The sequence below is a fragment of the Pinus tabuliformis genome, chromosome 5_1 (assembly GCF_031772625.1).
Source record: "Pinus tabuliformis cultivar Carrire ecotype Pingquan chromosome 5_1, CPIR1, whole genome shotgun sequence".
In the NCBI taxonomy this organism is placed as follows: Eukaryota; Viridiplantae; Streptophyta; class Pinopsida; order Pinales; family Pinaceae; genus Pinus; species Pinus tabuliformis.
In genome coordinates this window covers 432,378,691-432,401,006 of record NC_142305.1, presented here as the reverse complement: position 1 = coordinate 432,401,006, position 22,316 = coordinate 432,378,691, and the positions used below count along the sequence as shown (strand labels likewise).

At 39.6% G+C, this 22,316-nt stretch overlaps 1 pseudogene; it reads right to left on the bottom strand.

Moving 5' to 3' along the window:
- Positions 1-109: 109 nt before the first annotated feature.
- LOC149165349 (uncharacterized) lies at positions 110-1,403 on the bottom strand (annotated as a pseudogene).
- Between the last annotated feature and the right edge of the window lie 20,913 nt (positions 1,404-22,316).

Sequence of the window (22,316 nt, the reverse complement as noted above, 5' to 3'; positions counted from 1 at the left end):
TGTCGATTTATGTTCCCAACCTAGTTTTCTGGCTTTAAGAATTCATGAATCCTTTCCTCCCCATTATTTAAGGAAAGTATCTCTTGTTCTTTTGGATAAGTAGAGCCTTCTACACTATGGGGATAATTCCCTTCTTTCCCTAGTTCTGAACTTGCCTTTTCTTAGTTATCCCATTCCAATGAAGTGCTGGCGTGGTACCTTGAATGCCATGGCTCTCCTGCTCATTGTTAATGGGCTCAAAACGTATATGTCCAGGTCTCACTATTACAGGAAGGCTTTCTTCTTCAGCTTCAGCTTCAGGATCATCATCTTGATTTGATCTTTTGAAGTTTCTCACATTTGGAGAAAAAACAGTCGTCAAGGGTGCTGTTTTTCTGAACCAACTCTTGGTTTTTAGATTTTTGTTCTTGTTGCCAACGTCTCTTTGCTTTTTTTCCTCTTTGCACGTCTACTTGGAGGCTTCTTTTCTACTTGAGCTGGTGCAGAAGCATTCTCCATTGCAGGGATCAGTGCTTGAACTCGCTCATGTTCTCTTTCAGACATCTCTCTGCCATATGATCATTTTGCAAGAACTTCTCTGAATTTTTAGGTATTTTCAAACATTTCGAAATTTTATCCTTTATCTTCTTCTTTGATTTATGCTCTTTCAACTGTAAAGTATCATGATCTTCTGCTTCTTTTTTCTTTTTTTTTGAATGGCTTTAATATTATTCTCATCCTCTACAGTGTCACAATGCATCTCTCTGTATGGTCTTTCTTTCTTATGCTTCTTGTGGATGTGCTTATCATCCCTAACTTCCGTAGCAACCTGCAAAGAATTATTGTGGTTCTCATCCATGAAATTCCCCCCCCCCTTCAGGACTAAACTTGTTCTGATCGCTTCCTTTTCCTCCTTGAAAAATCCTTTGAAATTGAAACCTTTTTTGCTTGATTTCCACCACCATCTCCAGAGTTAGTTCCATAGTCTTCAAGCTCACTTTGATAGCCTCTAGCTTCTTTCTCAAACTCATCTATCGCTAGAAGCTTCACACCACCAAATCCAAGCAGTTTCTCTCCAACTGTTTCAGACCCTTTTATACTCTCAAGCCCCTCATTAGTTAAGATATCTTTCTCAGATGCATCACTCTTCTTAATCACACAAACAATATCTTTGTCTTTCAAAATACATGTAGGTTGAGAGGATGGCAAGGTGAATCCCTCCATCGAGAGCAAAATGCCATGAGGGAAACTGCGATGAAGCTGGAATGTAAAAGAAATATCAGATGCAATGCCTGCTATAGTCTTCAAGTACGACTTCCAAATCATCCAACATTGCTCCAATCCCTCTGATATCTTCCTCTACTTATCATATTTTGATCTTCGAATATCAAACGGATCCTCCGAACTGTGGCGGTGCAATCCATTGTTGCTCTTTTGGTTTAATAATGCCGAGTGTGAGATTAAACAAAACCTTTCATATAAATTCTCGTACAAACACTTCGCATCTCCGAATGAATTTTGGGCACATGAATAAATTCTGTATCTTTGTGTCCCAACCGTCTATAGTTTCCAGGAATTTTTATTGCCACGGTTTCCTCAAACTTGTGGTTATGAAAAACAAGCTCATGAATTGAGTTAGATGATTTCTCTTTGGGCACTCGAACAACCTTGCTCATGCATGGACATCCTCTAGTTATTGGCAAATCATGTCCGCTAAATGTCCCCAGTCATTTGGCTTTCGATACAAGATGTGGACTCCATATGTATCCTATTGGCAAATCTGAAATAGATCTATGATATGCACTTAAGTATTGAATAGGAGGAAGCTTTAGTTTCTTTTTTCTGAAATCATTCATGATACTTCTTATTCCCCACCATATTAATATGTCCACAACTAGATTCGATAGTCAATAACCAGCACTCCATTATACTCATGCTAAAGGATGAGGAAATTCATTTTGTGGGCGTCCAAGGCATAATAAAGAAGATATGCAAAGGCGCACTGCTTGGGGCTATTTAAGAACTCCCTATAGCTAGCAAATCCACACTAGGTATGAGCTGGAGAAATTTCGAGCAAATTCAAGCCTTTGGGCTGTATGCGCCGTGCCGCATTGGGTATGCGCCGCGCATCACCAGTGCGCCGCGCCCGTGCAATTCTGCCCTGTGGAAAATGTCTCGATGCGCCGCGCACGCCCAGTGCGTCGCGACACTTAGCCTATGCGCCGCGCATCCAAATTTACCCATGGCTGCCTTCAATTTGGTTGCGTTGCTCCTCCACGTTACCACCTTGGCTCCTTGATGTCTTTAGTATGCAAAGGAATTGACAATTGTGGAAACATCTTAGTATCACAAGGATTTTAATTCTTGCTTCCACTTGATTTTTTGACTGAAGTAATGACTCCTTTGTTGATTTCTTGCAGGTATGGTTCTCAAGCACTATACATCCTGCTTCACCCAAAGTCACAATTACACACTTAAGGCGAGGCAATCTCAGAGCCATACCAAGAAGTGCACTTGCAATAGATGGTGCCTCTGTTCAGGCCTATTTTACAATTGCCCGAACATATAGCAGAAGCATGACAACAATATGCAGTACCCCATCTCTCTGGCTGAGGAAACTTTGCTGAGCACACAACATAATCTGTCATTGTGAGCAATTCACCCAGACCTTCCCTTTTTCTCTCGGCATCTGCTAAGATTGGCAACTCCCTTCTTATAGCATTTGTGCATCAAAAATAATGTATGGGAAGTGCTGGCCGCTTAATCTCTATGGTTCCCTCATCAATGCGGCCATAATACCTTGAAATTCTGAGCATAAATAAATCTGGAACAGGTTCCTTACTTACATGCCCTTGGATCTGAAAATGACAACCACCATATATTTAATCTCAACTACTGCAAGCCCTCAACTCTGGACATTATGACTTCGATATTAGCTGGTGGTGGTAGCAAATCTTCTTGGAACTGGTCCCCTGAATGATAAATAACTCGACTCTCCTAGTGTTGGTGGAAAACAATATATTCAGCCCTCCTATAAGCTAATTAGACTCCTTCTGTTGGCTATGTCACAACAAAATTGGATCTGGGAACTACAGTGCAAGATTCTCATGAAAATATAGCAAATTATACTACAGAAGTGTTTTAATTCCCATTAGGATTTTGGCTTGAAATGATGACCTTTCTTGGTTGATTTTCTGCAGGGATAGGGGCTGCTGAAACCGGGCAAGATGACTAGTGTTGTCTGAAGAAATGTACAACTTGAAGAACCTTACAATCATGTATTAAACCAACTTGATGATTTCTTCTTCAAAACAGAGTTTTGAAGAAGAAATGTCCTTCAACATTATTAATAATGAGAATCTTGAAGTGAAACCTTATTGAAACTCTCTTTGGCATGCAAGCGTTATTTCACACTTTTGGAGACAAAACCCTGGACTCAAGAATTAAAATAACTCTTTTTGACCAAACTGGCATTTGATAATGGCAAATGACGAGAAATGAACCTTGGTGAATTTGGCTCTGACAGAGGACTGACAAGACTAAGTCTAACAGTGTTCACAATTTTTACCTATTGATTACCTCCTATTGCCTATGGCCCAACTGTTTCCCAACTAAAAAACTAATTGGGAGAAGTATAAATAGACTTCTATGGGAAGTCCTAAAGGAGGAGAAGAGATAGAGTTATTATACTGAGATTATCCCTGATTGAGTCTGATGAATCCCTCTGCCTCATGCAATTCCCCAAGCTTCAGGAAACCCTTGTTTCCTTGATTTTAGATATTCTCCCTCTTGCTTGAGATATCATGGTGTTGGTTATGGAGGAAGATTGTTGAAGGTTGGGATAGGATGAATCCAGAGGACGGTTCCACTTGGAGCCAGAAGAAGAAGACTCAGGTGAATTCTCTCCATGTTATTTATAGCTTACTACAATAAAAGAAATGTTGTCTTGTTTCCGAAATTAACTTTGTTTATGCATTAAATTATGTTGTAATTCATAAATGAATGTTGTTTTGATGTATGATCAATCATTTGCTTATATGATATCAAGTCAAATTTCATGAATATGCTTTACTTCTATACTACTATGTATGTTCGAATTGAATGATTTTCATATTTGAAGAACATTGGGAGTTGTAGAGGGTCTAAACACTATGGGACCTACTCAAATGAAGGAAATCCAGGTATGGTCGCTCTTACGTAGTTTGATTATATAAGCATTTTTTCCTGAGTTGTATGAGTGTTTCTTGTTGTAGTTTGCTTCTGCTTTGTTGGGGTTCTAACCCAATGGCCTAGGGTACTTATTCCCGAAACAAAATTGGTGACTCCACTGGGGATAACAATCTTGTTATTCCTAGTTTGGATTATTTAGTGTCAATTAGGGCTCAGTATTTGGTTTTCTTCCTATTACAGTCTTATTTGGTCTACTAGAGTCTCAGACCTTATGTCTGATATTTTTGATTTGGCTTTGTTTTCTATTTTTCTTGCAAAGCTTTGTATACGCCTTTTACTCTGTTTACAATAGCGTACACATGCTTGTTTCTATGAAGTGAACCCACGTATACCTGAGTTTCCTATATCAAAAGCATGTGTATATGCCTCTATGCTTGAACACAGTTGCGTATACCAATTTTTGCATTTTTTTTTTCAAATTTCTCTACCCAGATATATTTTTTTCCTAGTCTTTTTAGTCTCTGTGTGGTCAATTTCTGTCTGAAGAATATAATTATTCTGCAAGCTTACTGTTTCGAAGTCTCTTTCTCATTGAAAAGATTTGGCCTAGGTCTGCTTTTTGAGCAAGTTTTTAATTGGTGTTTTGACACACAAGACTTCATTCAGAGGTTCTTGATTGTTCTGGTCCTCCAGAACAGGAGATTGTTTTTAGTCTCAGCGTCAAGCTTGATTTTTGTATCTACTTGCTTTGCTTTCCTTCATTTTGTGGCCTTATAGCTTTTCTTGCTTTTTGAAAGTCTTTTTGATGAATTTGAAAGTATTTCTTCCCTAGATTCTTGGTTAGTTTGTCAAACTCTTTGCTGTTGTTTGGGTCGTTTGATACAAGTTGAAGTCTTTTTGTTCAAGTTTTCATTCATTTTCAAGTTTATAACTTGAAAAGACTCCTTGTGCTTTTTTTTAATTTTTTGAGTATTAGTAGCATTTTAAGTGATTTCAAAAAGTTGTTTTAGTTGTTTCTTGAAAAAGAAAAGATCTCAAAAAAAATTTGTTTCTATTTTCTTTTACCAAGTTTGATTTTGGTTTCTCTTGGTTTTTGAAAGTGAATTGCAATCTTTTACGATTTTTCCTTCTTGTTTGGAGAGAATTTTGTGTTCAAAATTTGTATCCTCTCCAATACTTAAGCTGGCTCATTGATAGTTATAAACAATTGTTTTTGCCTTTTAGAGTGATTTAGGATCTTGCATCTCCATTGTATCTTGCATTAGGGTAGTTTTCATTGTTAAAGCATTAATAGTCTTTTAGGTTTTGGGTGTGTGAAGTGTGTTTCAAGAAAAGAAAAGAAAAATTATTTTGCTTTATAGAAGTTTCATAGAACCCACGTAGAGATCTCTTTTCATCGAAGAAAAAGTTATTGCATTCATGTAGTTAGTTTTTCATTGATTTCTTTTACGTCATACAAACACCATTGGTTTCACTTCCATATATACCCTTGACTTAAAGAATAGCCATTAAAATCAAGCGCTTAATTAAAAGAAACTAGAACTTTTGTATTGTCATCAGAACACACCAACAAGTTTAGGTTTATTAGGGCCTTGGATTAGGTGAGAGGAGAGTTAACTCTCCAAGGGCTCTCAAAATTACAAAACATAGAAGTTTGATTAATGAGAGAAATCCAATAGTGTTAGGGAGACTGGGAAATCTCCGTAACTGGGAGTAAAGCACGAGGGTTAGAGAAGATAAGGACAAGAGATACCCCATCTCTTACTTGTCGGATCTTACCTCACGACTATTCCACCTGGCTTCTGATATGAGTTGGTGACCATAGTTTCCTACCCTAGGGACCACACAGGTGGCTATGAAGGGGAATCCCATGGCACCTGAGGTTGATGTTGTACCACATTTAGCAGTACTTCTAAAGGGCACCCTTGCAAAGCTTAGGGGTTTGCACTAGCAAAGGTTTTTGTCTTGGGGTCAGAATAACTACCTCTGATACCCTCACTAGTAGGCCTGGGGCATAATTACCCCAATCTATTTTCGGAAGGCCCTTGTTATTAACTTTCTTGTATTTTGGTGTTCGATCCTAATCACCTGAAGCGAAAATACTCGAGAGTTGTTTGATTGCTGGTATTTTTAGGGAATTTTTTTAGTGAGCGTTCTCTGCTCCTAATCGGCCTAGATTTATAATTTTTTGAGTCTTTAAGTAGATCTTTTAAATAATTCAAAGTGGTTGATCGACCATCTCAATGGTCTAGGAGACTTCATGGGCTATCACCTACGAGTTTTGAGCCTTCTCCTAAAAGGTGTAGAAGGGATTTTGCTAGTGGTTTTCAACCAGTGGCAGCAAGCGTAGCATAGATTGATCCTCTACTTGAGGGCATTAGTTCACAAGATAGATCTGGCACTAGTATAGAGCTAGAGAGAAACACACCAGTTCTTTCTCGAGTACTCTTTTAGTCGGAAGATAATATCAAAGTTCAAGAGATTTCAGTGTCGGTTGCGGCTCCAAATTCTCCTCTTCCTCCTAACCATCTATACGTTCTATTGTATTTCAGAACTCCGACTCATAGGCCTTCAAGTCCAGGTTTACATACATCTATTCCTTTGATGACCACTGCTGGAAGCATGGCATCTACGACAAGTGTTGTGAGCATGCAGACTCCCATATTTATACAAAGGTAGGAACTATTTCCATCCCTTCCATTACTCCCAGCACGACTATATTTGGGTCTACCTCCATTCCATCAATGAGTGGAAGTTCTTAGGCTACTGCATCTAGTTTTGGATTTTTCCCTTATGGAATGCTATCTCACGAGATTCCTTCAGTTCCTTTGAACATACCATCGACTGCCTCTACATCCATGATGAGTGGATCAACTTCTTTTCAGGGTTTCCCATTTGGAAGTGGTCATATACCACATTCCAATCCGACAGTAGGGTCAATGCCTTTTCCTTTTACAATTCAAGGTAGTAACCCCTTCCAGAGTTGGACAAACCTTGTGGTTAGTGGGATAGGAGTTGGGAATCAATTTTTCAGACAATAAGGGAATGTGCCATATTCTTCAGTTAATTCGTTTTAGAATTTTCCACCCTTCTCTAATTCATGGAATCCTTATCAGGGGCTATTAGCTCCTTTCAATACTTCGTTAGGGGGTAACTTCACTGGTTATGGAGGATTTTTTGCAGGAGTTGGTCAAACTCTGAATTTTATTAGATCAAAAGGACAGCCTTTTGGTTCAATAGGATTTACAAGTTACTTCGGGCAACATGGTGCCTTTCAAAATCCAGGTCATTCTTTTCAGACCTTTGGGAACCCCACCTTCTTTGGATGGAATTCCCAAGGTCCCCCACGACTTCCTTTTCTGGCCATGCTTAATTTGCCAGACTTGACTAAATTGATGAACAATCCGATTCAGTACAATCTAGCTTACCCTATGGTCCCAACTAAACTTCCCTTAGATATCCCAAAGTTCGAAGGGAAAAGCGGTGAAGATCCGAGAGACCATGTGACCACATTTCACTTATGGTGCTCATCCAACTCCGTGATAGATGATTCAATTAGGTTGAGGTTATTTCAGCGCACCCTAACTGGAAATGCAGCCAAATGGTATATAGAGTTGCCAGGGGGAACCTATACTTCTTTTTGTGATTTGGCTAATATCTTTTTGAACCATTTTCAGTTGCCTATCCAATATGAAGCCGGAACTGAACTTCTAGCTAACTTTCAGCAAGACACTACAACTCACATTTTAGATCACATCTAGGAATGGAGAAGGAGAAAAAGGCTTATCAAAGCTGAAATCCCACCAAAATTCCTTCTTGAATGGTTTCTCAAATCATTACAACCTGAGATCTCAAAGGACATGTCTCTTTCTGGTGTTTATTCGGAAGAGAAGGCTATTTTTCGAGCCCAACAATTAGAACTGATATGTTCTCAGTCTGGGACCCTTTAGAAAATTCTACCTGATGCTCCTATATCTAAGGTTGATTTAGCCAAACTGAAGACAGGTGTTGGGTGCTAATAGGTGTCTTTTAAATCTCCTAATTACCTTAGATTAATTATCAACCTGGGTAAGTCCTTTTATTCCAAGAGTGTACACAATATGTGCAAGTTATAAATCCAGAAAGTAATGCTTTAACATAAGTTATTAAATTCAATACAAGAGTAAATGGATGCAATCATAAATCTCAAGCTTGTAACTTTAAGGGAAGTAATTCATCTAAGCATCACGACTCAATCTCAAACAAAACCATAATTCAATCTTAATCAACCAATTCGAATGATAATCAACTGAGAGCACCGTAGCATTAAATGAGCTCTTTTAGTTCGACTTGAACTACTAGATAGGAGGAGAGCATTTGATATAATTAATAACACTCTAACCTTTAATTAACCAGAAATGATTCTTTAACTGATGACTAATTCGATCCACGACATGAATAAATAAAACCAATTAGAATTGTGTATTAATGAAATGAATACCATAAATCCAAATTAACGAACTAAATCACCTGCAAAGTTGTAAAGAAGAATAAACTTGCAAGAAATGGAAAAGTATAAAACATGGAACAACAATAAGATCCACCAGAGACCAGGCCCTAGCCACCAGCGAATACTGCTTAGCTACATCAAAGTATACGAATGAACAACAACACAAGTTACATATTAATCATCAAAGTCACTTGTCATTACAATACAATCTTGTTCTTCAGAATCACGCTTTTGTAAATTAAAATTACAATTGAAGTAAAAGGCAAGGGAGATGTCCATCCCTTTCTTCAGTTTTCCCCTTTATAGTCAAAAGGAAAAAGATAAATGTGATCCCTTAGGATTCACAACTAAATGCTACCTTCAGACAATTCTTTCATCTTCCGCTGATCTTCTTTATTCGTTCCTTGGTTCAACCGCACATGATGCGCCTCATTTCCCTTGATTAGATTTTGTTGTTTTGACTTTGGAACAATAGTTGTTCCATCTCCTGTTTTTTACATAAAAAGTAATGAGAGTTAGTTTGGATGGTCATATCGTATCAAAAGTAGTTTCATTCATTCCTTATCAAAATCCTATCAATATGTTATTATATCATGGCATAAAATGGATAAGAAAAAAGGAAAAAGACAATAATCAAGAGTAAATACATACCTATTGCAAGGCTCAACGTACTCCCCTACTTACCTTTTTTCATGTCCTCATGAAAGATGAATAGTTCCTATGTAATGTAGTTAAGGAGTAGGCTGGAGAAAAGGTTTCTTTATCAGTCTTGAAACCATGATGTTGTGCCAGATTTGCAAAGGTTTCCTTTTTGTTTCCTTCAGGTAACTCATAGTCAGATTGATACCCTTCAGGAGGATACCAAATAATGGGACTCCTAAAGCGACATCCCAACCAATAAGGCCCTTCCCTCAAGATAAGATTGTTGCATGTGATTAACCGGCTCACAACAACTTTGAATTTCCCACAATTAAATGGTTCTCTTTCCTTAACACTGTTAGTTGAGATCATCCATCTCATTTTGGATGCAATCAGGGATATTTCCTAAATGGAGAGGAAATATGATGTTCCTTTCTGTACAATTTTCTTATGTATGGGCCCTAAAATTTTAATCACACCCTCTTGTGTCATCAGCCTTTAAAGGGTGAGTAGGCTCACTCCTTATCTAGAGATCCAACCCGTGTTCCTGTATTTGAAATGAATTATAAGCCTTAGACCACTTAAGTTGATTAACTACAAAAGAGAAAAAAGCCTGGAATTGAATATCCCCAACAAAAGGGCTATGATTATGTTGTTGGGAAAAGTATCCAATTCGGAATGCCCCTATCCCACTCTAAGGTGTGATAGTGCCTTAGCAACAAACAAGGAAACTTATTTGAGTATTCTTCTTTATGAAATGTAAATGAGGAAGAAGGATCTAACTAACCTGTGTCTTCCACTAGTTTGTCGATCCAAATCACTCTTCTCTTCAGTAGCTCCCAACTTCTTGCTCCTTCACCGGCCCAGCTTCACCGAATTCCTGCAAGATCACAAGAGAGAGAAACTACACAAAGAAACAGATATACATTCATAAAAAGCTCAAGATCAGATTAAGCTAAACATGTAAGCATAACAAAACATCATTGATACACAGCATGTAGGAGAAACTCAAATAGTTTATTGATAGAATAAGAAAAGTCCAAGAGGAGATACAACCAAGTGAGTTCCGATCCAGCATCTACCTCCCAGCAAAGGAATCCCTTCCTCTCCTCCAACAAAGCATAAATCACCCAATGTACTAATCTCAATCTCAAACCAACAGCAATTCTCTGCAAAGTACAAAATTCCAGCCTCCTGAACCTCTGGGTGAGAGATCCATATATAGATGTAAGCAGAGAGGATGAGTCAGCTTATGTTTTGACTTGTGGCTTCTCTCTGTCAGTTCTTGCTTCCACTTGGAGGTTGAGAACCTCTTACTCATCACTAGTCGAATTCATTGAGGCAAGTGTCATTGGAGAAGATTCTGGAAGCTTCCAGGGTCTTTCCACCTCGTTGAATGAGCTTGCCATTTGTCATTTCCCGCTCAACGCACCCTGGTAGTGCTTCCACCTGCGTTGCAGTGCACCTAGCCAGTGTAGTCTTTGCATTTCAACGCAGGAAGCTAGTGGAGCCTCTGAATTGATCCTCAATTGACTGTTTCTGAGTGGTTTTTGGTGGAGAACTTCTGGGAGAAGCTGTCATTGGTTGACCTTGTTCCTTTAGGAGCTGTAACAACATCTTTAGGGACTTTGGATCCCTGGAATTATGGACATTTCATGCTTATAGCTGTAAGGCGCAAAAATGTCTATAACAGTTTCCCCCTAAAGTATGAGGTCGTTTATCGGGTGAAATGCTTTATTAGGAGGATCCGAAGTTCATTCAATGCTGGGAGGAGACCTGTAATAAGATACAATACAATACATTATTTTTCATACTGTTTTCATGATCTAGCTGAGGCGGGCATTCCCATGCTCGGCTTTATAAATTCATTTTTGTGTACATAGGACAGACAATTGTCTGATGATAGACTGATGATCCTGCTGAAATCATCATCCTTTGGTAGGATGATTGTCTGTGCTGCAATGCTGTACATGTCAATGTCTTTATTTTTCCTGAATATATATCGCAGCCCAGATGGATGAAACTAGATCCGGGGTCTTCAAACTCGTTCAATCTTCACTCTAAGTACAAGTCGATCCATGTGAGAGATGTTCTGAAGTCGAACAGGGAAAGACATCGCTTGATTATCAGTCAATGAGGTAAACCGTTAACAAGCGCGAGAGGAATCACCGATAATGATAATGACCCTCAAGGTACTGCAGTACAATTCATGTGGTGTGAATAAAGGACTTGGCGTCGAACACCACGCAAAATCTTTCGGTCGAAGGTCATTGATGTATACCTGTCGCCGGAAGTGAGAAACTTGCCATTAAGGCATGCAAGCTTCAAAGTACTGAAGGGGGTGTCCCTAGATCAACTTCTCGAATAATGAGTTGATGTCGACAAGAAGCGATCCGTCAAAGGAGGGCCTTAATGTATCCCACATCAGTGACACGGAACAGAGCAAATGATTTTGATGGAGGTGAAAACGATCTGATGATATATGGTTTAGGGTGGCGATCATGAAAGAATGAAGGATAATGTATGGTAGTGGATGGGACACGGTTGACTTCTCTGGATGACTTCTCTTGAACATATCGGCGACACTTATGTGATGGATTGGTAGCATTTACCCCAAAGGTGGATGGTATGGCGAGACCATGGCGATGTGACCGGTGAATGAAACAACCCAACCCGACTCAGGCACGGAGTGGAAGTGTCATGTTCAAGAGTGACTTGCTACCAATAAAGTTCTTTGAGTTTCTTCCCAATTTTTCCCCAGTCATTGCTGACCAGTACCTCTTTATTTTTGTCAAGCTTGAGGAGGATAACATATGCTTGTTCTATAATTTTCCCTTCGGGCAAACCCATCGCTATGTTTTAACGAGCCTAGCGATAGTGAAACTCGTTCTCGTCTAAACACAAGTTTGTCGCTATTTAATGTTTTTAACGAGTCTAATGACAAAGATAACTCGGTCCTTTTCATTTTTAGAGAGTCTGAAAAGGTACGTAAAGTCAACTCCGAAAGTCCTTTTTCGTCATCTAATCCCTTAAGTCCGAAAAAGTACAAAACAATACAGAAGGGATGAATTTTTTATAGTTTTAACGAGCCGAACAAAACAAGCGCTCGATCTTTTTGTGAAATAATCCCTCAGGTCCAAAAAGATTAAAATCTAAAGGAGGGATAGCACTTCCGGTCGCTTTAACGAGCTGGAAGGCCAAAACTTGGCAATCTTTTCATATTTTACGAGTCAAATGAAAAGAGCTTAAAGAAGACTCGTCTTTTGAGGAACGAGTGATAAAACGGGTTAGCAGCTGATTCCAGGTAAGGGTTGGAATTTTCCAATCATGGCAGTGTCACAAGGATGGCTAGTGAAATCACTCTTCGCAGCTATTCCTCAAAATGGGTAAACAATCAAATGGAGGTGAATGATCGGCCAATGGAAAAGTGGAGGTGACGGTGCAAACACGACCAAGGCTTTAATGGCTGATAATGTTACATTCACGGTGGTTATTTACCGGAGGATAGTTCATTTTTTAACGAGCTTAAACGCGGAAAAACACTGCTCGGTCTTATGTTTATTTTTTAACGAGCATGAACTATGTGCTAAAACTGCTCGATCAATCCAGTCATATGATAAGAATGTCTCATGTAAGATGCCATTTTTTATGGAGCTTGCGCCTTACAAAGCTTTGCCCCGCATCCTTTCGTTATGCAAGTTCGGAAACGACTAATCCTACGAGTTTAAAGGGTTAGACCTACAGGTTTAAAGGGAGGACCTAAAAATTTAAAAAATAAATAGCCGCCCCTTGCTTGCACTCCAAAAGGTTTGCATGCCCCCAGGTATAAAGTATGGTTTCAAGGTTACCCCTACTTAGTCCAATAAAACATTTGTTTTACCGGGAGAGGCCTACCTCTTTCAGGTTACCAAAGATTGTCTCACTTGCGCAGCAAACAAAACATTTCTTCGGCGATGTCTACCGAGATAGACAAAGGTGAGTGACAACGAGCGCCAAACACATAACTTTGACAAAAGAATCTTATTCTAGAATAACCCCTCTTCCAAGACGGACAGGGTACAGACTAGTCATATTCTCCCGCGGAAACCTACCCTATACCCAAAGTTTTCCTGCCGAAGCAGACCAGGACGCATGCCCCCTGGGTTCCAGTCATATCCTTCCGAATTACTCGCGCTCATCGGGAGGACGGACCGTGGGTTGAGACATTTCTTGCGTGAAGAGACCATTTAGGGAAGGTATATGACTATTTGCGATGCGTGATCCGAGAAATGAAAGCTGGTCCACGAGCTTGACCACTCTTCCTTCGTGCAGAAAACACATTACTCTAAAGAGTGAGGAGACGATGGCTCCCATGCAATATATATAGTCTTGTCCAAGGAGTAGGTTATAATCCAAGGGTCCTTGAACGACCATCATGTTCATTTGAACAGTCTTCCCTTTCAATGTGATAGGCACATTGGGGAGGATCCCTAAAGGTCGACTGGTTCCTTTACCAAAGCCTGTCAGATTTCTCATTTCAGGAAAAAGCGTTGGCGAACCAAGCGCTTTCCAAGCAATAGAGGAAAGGATACTCACAGATGCCCCCTCATCAATGATGGTGCCAGCCATGACCATTCTGTATATTTGGACGATAATTCTGAATGGTATGCTTGCTGGCAAACGGGGTCTGCCTAGCTGTTTCCAGTCGAAGGAGACAACTAGGTTGCTTGGTGGTGGGACCGAATAGACGGCCGGGTATCGCTCTGACGAACTTCCTTCCTGCGATAAAGGAATTGGGGGATTGCCCCCGTGCTCGTCGGAGTCCGTGTTGATGAAGAGAATTTGGATGGTGTCATCTTTATCCTCTTCAGTGACTGTATCATTCGAAGATAAATCCTCTGAAGGCAAGACCGGGTCAACTGCCGCCTCGACCTTTTGACTTTCGTCGGGTATGGATTCAGCTGGTTCATCTTCAATGATCGGCGCTTCAGCTGACCACTTGAGTGGGCCAGCTGGATTTTCAACTAACGAAGGACTCGGCAAGAGTTTTTTATATCTAGGAGGGAGTCGTAATGGTGAAACCAGACGATCATCCAAAACTCTTTTCGCTTCGTCTAAGAAGGGACAACGGTGGATGGCGTGGTTGCCTTCGCACAGTCTACAGGGAGATCTAGCTCTCCCTTTTTGTCCAGGGACTTCACTTTCGCTAGTTGACGGTGTGCATTCAACATGGCTATCAGAGGTTGATGCCACCGGATTGTGCAAACGGGGAGACCAGTCCCTTAGTATCCGAGGGATGCAGGGACAATCTCTGTGGAAGTGGTCTCCCTTGCATATGACACATGGCGATTTAGGCCTAGTCAGTGCTGTGTGTGGATTTTTGTCAGACGACACTTGTTTGCCCCCAGTCGCTTTTGGCTCCTTCTTCTTCTTCTCTTTCTTCTTCTTTTCCTTCTTCTCCTTAGGAACTTGGTTTTTTGTTTTACCAGTTCCGTCAAGTGAAGAGGAAGGAGGAGAGGAGGAATTAGAGGAAGTAGAAGGCTGGTGGGCAACACTGGACTGGTCTAATTGTTGATTCGACTGTTCAGGAATAGTGGTGTTCTGAACGACATTGGTTGAGAAGAGCCAGACCGGCAAGCCAATTGTCAGTCCTGGAAGCAACAATGTGGCCATATGGGGTGCACCAACATCTCCACAAGAGGAGAAGGGACTAGGATTTCCACCAAGGGGAATTCCTTGGTTGGTGGGCTCCATTTTCTCAACCTAAAGATCAACGCAGGAAAAAGGGGTGATTGTTCCGTTTAAAATAAATTTTAACGACGCTTTAGACACAACTTGCTTTTTCAATTTTAAAGAGTCGAGAAAAAGCTAAAGATGACTCTATTCACCTTCGATGTTTTAACGAGCCCGAAGTGACAAATGCTCAGATGGACTTTTTCCGTTATAGAGTCTGAAAAAGGCCAAAAGGAACTGCTCTGGAGTTCTAGGTAGAGGGTGTGCCAAACTTTTCACAAAACCGCAGAATACTTTTTAAGGTACGGGCGGTCAATCTTCCCGAATGTTGTGTTCAGTGCATTGCGATCAGTAGGGCGGCCGACACGGCTTCCTAAGGATAAAGGTTTTATGCCTATAGGGGTCTCCCAATATATACTCGACGGTACGTGGGAGCACAATCCGTACTGGCGCTATCGTCTCTCAGGAGGAATCACCCAACCATCAGCGAGATCGACAATCACCAGGTTTTACGACGCCGGAACACGTCTCTAGCCTAGACCTCTATGTTGTGCGTTAAGTTACAAAGCGTTGTTAAGTTCATTCAATTTATTTTAGGTTGATCTTTTTTAGAAGTTTGCCTTTTTGGATCACCACGAAATGTATGATACAATTCCTAAATGCAGTCTAAAGATGATAAGCAAGCTTTTATATCTTTTCAACAATGAAAATCCTAGCTACAAGGGGAAAAGGAAGACACAAACTTTTCTCAAAGAGCATAGAGCACACTGTAAATGCACTTTTCCTAAATCAACATACAAACTATCAATATGCAAATGCACAAATGCATGTATTTGTTTTCGCTTTCTTAATATTGATGCCTAAAAAGAAAGCTGTTGTACAAATTTGAATTCGATTTCAAGTGAAAACATAAACAAGTTACTTTTTCGAAATCAAAAAGACGATTACGACGCTTTATGATTTACTTGTTTTGACACTATAAATGCATAAATTCAAACCAAACGACAAAAGTAAAAGCTCAATCAACTGTGAACAGCAAACAAACTCACTCTTAAGATCAAAACGACACTTACAACAGGTCTAGATCTAAGGGCGACAGTATGACTAGTTTACTTTTGTAATGGGAAACTGCAAATGATGTAACAAATACACAAAGAACAAATACAGTTTCTTTATACAACTGAGGTGGAATTGAGGCAAAGAAAATGGGTTTCAGATAGGTACACTGACTGATAACAGGCTGCAAAAAACAGAGATAAAACTGAGCAAAAGGAAGCAGGGAACCACAGCTGCACAAGGCAAAGGCTGATCAGCGCACCCTCAACACAAAGAAACTGAACTTCAGCGCAGGTATCCTTCACGGGACCTGCGTTGAAATGCAAAACCTCTTCACAGAGTCTGCGCTGAAGTAGAAACGAGAATTGTCTCTGGGTTCTGGGTCACGGTTTGTAGTTTAATCTACAGTTTTTGGCCGGATCAAAGCTATCAATTAGGTACAATTAGGAGGATGATTTAAAGGAGGACTAAGATCTATCACAAAGAGCTGTTAGAGTACTTGTGGATCAGTTTGTTTAGATCATAAAAACAGGCCCAGTGAGTGGACTAGAGTGGCAGATCTCTACTTTGCACTTGAAAATAGCAAATGCATTTCGATTCGGCACTCCTGAGTTTATGAGAAGAAAAACAATAGAAACACAAATAAACTAACAAGATACTCTCCCCAGGGGAGTCGCCAATTTTTTGTTGGGAAAAGTATCCAATTCGGAATGCCCCTATCCCACTCTAAGGTGTGATAGTGCCTTAGCAACAAACAAGGAAACTTATTTGAGTATTCTTCTTTATGAAATGTAAATGAGGAAGAAGGATCTAACTAACCTGTGTCTTCCGCTAGTTTTTCAATCCAAATCACTCTTCTCTCCAGTAGCTCCCAGCTTCTTGCTCCTTCACTGGCCCAGCTTCACCGAATTCCTGCAAGATCACAAGAGAGAGAAACTACACAAAGATACAGATATACATTCATAAAAAGCTCAAGATTAGATTAAGCTAAACATGTAAGCATAAAAAACATCATTGATACACAGCATGTAGGAGAAACTCAAATAGTTTATTGATAGAATAAGAAAAGTCCAAGAGGAGATACAACCAAGTGAGTTCCAATCCAGCATCTACCTCCCAGCAAAGGAATCCCTTTCTCTCCTCCAAAAAAGCATAAATCACCCAATGTACTAATCTCAATCTCAAACCAACAACAATTCTCTGCAAAGTACAAAATTCCAGCCTCCTGAACCTCTGGGTGAGAGATCCATATATAGATGTAAGCAGAGAGGATGAGTCAGCTTATGTTTTGACTTGTGGCTTCTCTCTGTCAGTTCTTGCTTCCACTTGGAGGTTGAGAACCTCTTACTCATCACTAGTCGAATTCATTGAGGCAAGTGTCATTGGAGAAGATTCTGGAAGCTTCCAGGGTCTTTCCACCTCGTTGAATGAGCTTGACATTTGTCATTTCCCGCTCAGCGCACCCTGGTAGTGCTTCCACCTGCGTTGCAGTGCACCTAGCTAGTGTAGTCTTTGCATTTCAACGCAGGCAACTAGTGGAGCCTTTGAATTGATCCTGAATTGACTGTTTCTGAGTGGTTTTTGGTGGAGAACTTCTGGGAGAAGCTGTCATTGGTTGACCTTGTTCCTTTAGGAGTTGTAACAACATCTTTAGGGACTTTGGATCCCTTGAATTATGGACATTTCATGCTTATAGCTGTAAGGCACAAAAATGTCTATAACAGATTCTTATCCACTTTTTCTTCTAATATGAAATTATGCAGATAAAATTTGCAAAGAAGCCTTTGGACTTTTGCCCCATGTTCCTTACAGTAACTTATAAAATCCTCAGTTGTCTTTAATTTGATTGGCTTGCCAGCTCTTATGGCTTTAATCTTTAACAATAAGTACCGTTCTAATAATAATAGGGCATAATTTGTGGCAGGAGACCTACATGTCAAGACATCTAAATATAGTGAGCAAATGGTGTTTATCTAATTCCTGACTCTATCTAGCTTGGTATTCACCTTATTCAACTTTTCTTCTTCCTGTCTAAATCTATCTAAAGTCCCATTCTCAATTATGGTTAATTCCCTAAACTGCTTCTGCAACTCTTGATATTTTTGGAGGGGAATTATCTCCTGTTCACATCGTTCTAAAGAAAGGTGGGCTTGCGTCATCTCTTCCTATAGCTTTAGAAGAATAGGGTCTTTTCTTGACTGCATATCCTTGGCTTTCTCTTCTGTCTGAGTTCCTGTGCTACGAGAAGATATTTCCTCGGTCTACACTTTCTTATTTTCGGAGGACCAACCCTCCATCTGAACGGCTGCATCCACTAAGTCTGCATGCAAATTTACCTAGGTGGCTATTGTTTGAGTAGGAATGAGTTCGGTTTGGGTTTATGTTGCCCTACCCTTACATATTTCTATTTGTGTAGCCACAGTGGCTACCTCAGGAGTAGTGTTCTGGGCTTTACTGTTTGCAATTTCTTTAATCTTTCGATGTAGTCTTTTAACTGTCTTTTGAAGCTTTTGGTATTTTTGTCTCAGCTTCTTTAGTTTTTCTCTGGCTACTTTCCTCTTTTGAGGAGCATATTTGACACTAACGGGCTTGTCAATAGCTTCTGTATCTAAAGATTCCTTCTGTTTACCATGGCTGTGCTCCAATAGAACCGTGTCACTAGACTGGTTGTCAGATTCACGAATAACTTCTGTGTCTACTTCCTCTTCCTAGTATGTAGTCTCTGGAGAAGGAAAAAATTTTGTATGCCCAAAATCCCCTGGGGATTGGGATTCCATTGGTTAGGATCAAGAGATCCTCCAGGCTGCACGTATGCATTTAGATTTGCCAGGATCTGGGCCATCCCTGTCTCAAAATCCTGCAAAAGATCATTTTGGGGGCTCATGGTTGGTGTTTGAGGAGGCCATACTTCAATTTCCGATTCATCATCAAAATGTTGTGTTCTTTCTTGCTCTGAGTCTGGTCTATCCTTTTCTTTGGGTTCTTGTTATGAATTGGCCTCTTCCCCGAGTTTTGATTTTGAATGGCATCTTTCCCCAGGTTCTGATTCTGAATGGCATATTTCCCCTTGTTTAGGATCTTCCTCTCACTCGGGCTCTGAATTATCATTTTCTTTTGGATCTAACTCAGAGTCCTGTATACTAACTGGTCTGGATGGATCCGTAGGTTGTTTGGTGTTATCCTGAGGATTTACAGACATCCTTTGGGCTAGTTTTAACCTTGCAAACTGCCAGTGCTTATGGGGTTCAATTTTTGAGTGGGTAGTCCTTTTTCTCTTTGGAACAAGGCTTTACTAGCTCATCTCCAAGATTGTAGAATTTTGGATTATAGGGTTTTGACTAATCTCTAGGGGCGCTATGAGACCATCCCAAGTTAAGTTTTGTTGAACAAGGTTATGGCTAACAATTAATCTAATCAATCCATGGTGGCTAACTATGGTTTTAGGGTGCCTAGCCCATCTTATTGTAATAGTGGTATCATGCAACAATGAATTCAAGAAAGATGGTAGATTAACAGTGAGCTTTTGTTTTAATACAGCTAAGAGTTTGAGTTATCGTGGTCTTACCATGTCTCATCATCCATCACAGGTAATGTACCTTTGGACAACACTTGCGAACTCATGCCATGGTTCTACTAGAGAAGATGGTTGGATGCCCTTGTGTTTCTTGGTTACTTCCTCCCCTACATCTCTGAAAATCTCCACCGTGTCTTACAACATTACGTGTTTTTTTGGCCATATAGTTCCTTTCGTCGGCAGCCCAGATACTTCAGCTATTACAGTGTCTGATACTGTGATTCTTCTACCTCTCACCAAGGATTTCCCATTCTATAGATGCTGTAGAAACTCAATAGCGATTTCCTCACTAGGGGGCTGAAATCTTGTGAAATATGATATCCACCCTGCATGGACCAGAATTTCCCTGGCTCTGTCGAAGACTTCCAACACTAAAGGTTCTCGGCACACTGTCTTTCCACCCATAATGCTTGAGTTCTTCCTACTATTGCAAAGGATTAGTGCAGTGGAGAAAACACAACAACAAACAACAACAGAGAGATAGAACAACAAGTAGTTGTAACAACTAAGTTTTACAATGTTAAACGATATTTCTATGAGAATTAATATTATTAATTCAAGGACTATTATTTTTCCACATGCTGCGTGATCATGGGATACCATATCAACCTATGAAGTCCAATAAAACAACTACAATGCATGCATGAGTGTAATGGAGGTCCCCTCCCTCCTTCAAAATGAGAGGTCGCCTACGACTGAATGGATGGGGAATTGCTGTTTTGACGGCAAAGTACAAGAGTGAAAGATACAAAATTAAATGGGACAGAGTATGTATATTAATGAAAGGACTATAAAAGGTATGGGTATAATGAAAGTGAGGTGTGTAATTATAGTTATTGATAAGAGACAAGATGCTTTGGTTGATGATAGTTTATGCGGTAAGGAAAAAGGACAGTAATATGCAAGAAAAAGATGTTTTTCTAACAATATTCCAGCTGAAAATGATATGATTGATTAAAAACATTAACTCATGCATAAAGGTTCAAACTAGGGAGAAATTAGGGAAATAATCTCTCTGATAAAAAGAAAAGTAAGAAGAGGGTATTATAATAATTATTGATGTTGAGAATAGAACTTCAATACCATAGGCAGAGCTTCTATTTCCAGCAGGCGTCCATAGCCTCGACAGAGTTTCCTTTTAACCCATATGAGCTAGGATCCTCAATTTATAGTTGGAGAATTCCATTGTTGTTTCTATAGAAGAGATCAGTGTGCTGGCATGGTAACCAGATGACCACACTACCATTCACTGGGAAGTAGCAAAAGTGATGAGACCGACTCGTGATGAGACCTCTTGTTCCAAGGATATTTTAGCCATCCAATGGATCATAACCCTAGTGTGGTGGCCATAGTGGGAATGTCACGTCTCTACATCCTTATGAACATGGTAGGCTGGCTTGTAATGAGACCCCCTATCCTCTATCTGTAGGCAAAATTTTGTTGTTATTGCACATTTTTATGATAAATAGAGGGAGGCTCAGTACTCCTTAAGAGTAGGGATGCTGGAAGAAGTTGAACATGTCAATAGAAAAAATTATGCCCATAATCTCATTTATAATAGACAGAGAGGATTATAACCAAAGGAGTGGAACCAACATGGTAAAGATGATCAATCAATATCATATACAGTACAAATCAATACAGTAAAGTAATATATAAATAATTGTGTCCCTTTCGTTTTTTTTTCAAATATATCATCAAGAAGTTGTCTTGTTAAAGATCATAATGTTAAGGGTATTCACCTGCTTTAATAGAATCCATAATTCTTGTCCTCATAAAAGTATTGTACTTCATGCCATGAAAGGGAATTAGAAAAATGGGGTTGAGATGAGCTAGGAATAATCCCGCAAGAGGAAGGAGGTGCTGTTCAACATCAAAATAATGCAAGGAAAAAGGGTGTTGTTCAAAAAACACAAAAACTTCACAAGAAGAAAAAAATTTGTTCCAAATATGGCACAGCAAACAACAAAAAACGTTGTTCCAAAGTTGGAACAACAGTTGTTCAAAAGTTTGAACATCAACTCGTAAAAAGTGTTGTTCCAAAGTTGGAACAACAAACACGCAAAAAAGTGTTGTTCCGAAGTTGGAACCACAAAGATGCAAAAGGTGTTGTTCCAAAGTTGGAACCGAAAAGAAGTAAAAAGTGTTGTTCGAAAGTTGGAACAACAAAGACGCAAAAAAGTGTTGTTCTAAAGTTGGAACAGTGAAAACGAAAAAGGTGTTGTTCCAAAGTTGGAACAACAAAAATGAAAAAAGTGTTGTTACAAAGTTGGAACAGCAAAAACACAAAAAGTGTTGTTCTAAAGTTGGAACAACAAAAACGAAAAAAGTGTTGTTCCAACAAAAACACAAAAAATGTTGTTCCAAAGTTGTAACAGCAAAAACACAAAAAGTGTTGTTCCAAAGTTGGAACAGCAAAAACGCAAAAAGTGTTGTTCCAAAGTTGGAATAACAAAAATGAAAAAGTGTTGTTCCAAAGTTGGAACAACAAAAACGAAAAAAGTGTTGTTCCAAAGTTGGAACAACAAACACGCAAAAGTGTTGTTCCAAAGTTGGAACAACGAAAATGAAAAAAGTGTTGTTCCAAAGTTGGAACAACAAAAATGCAAAAAGTGTTGTTCCAAAGTTGGAACAGCAAAAACAAAAAAAGTGTTGTTCCGATGTTGGAACAACAAAAACGCAAAAAATGTTGTTCCA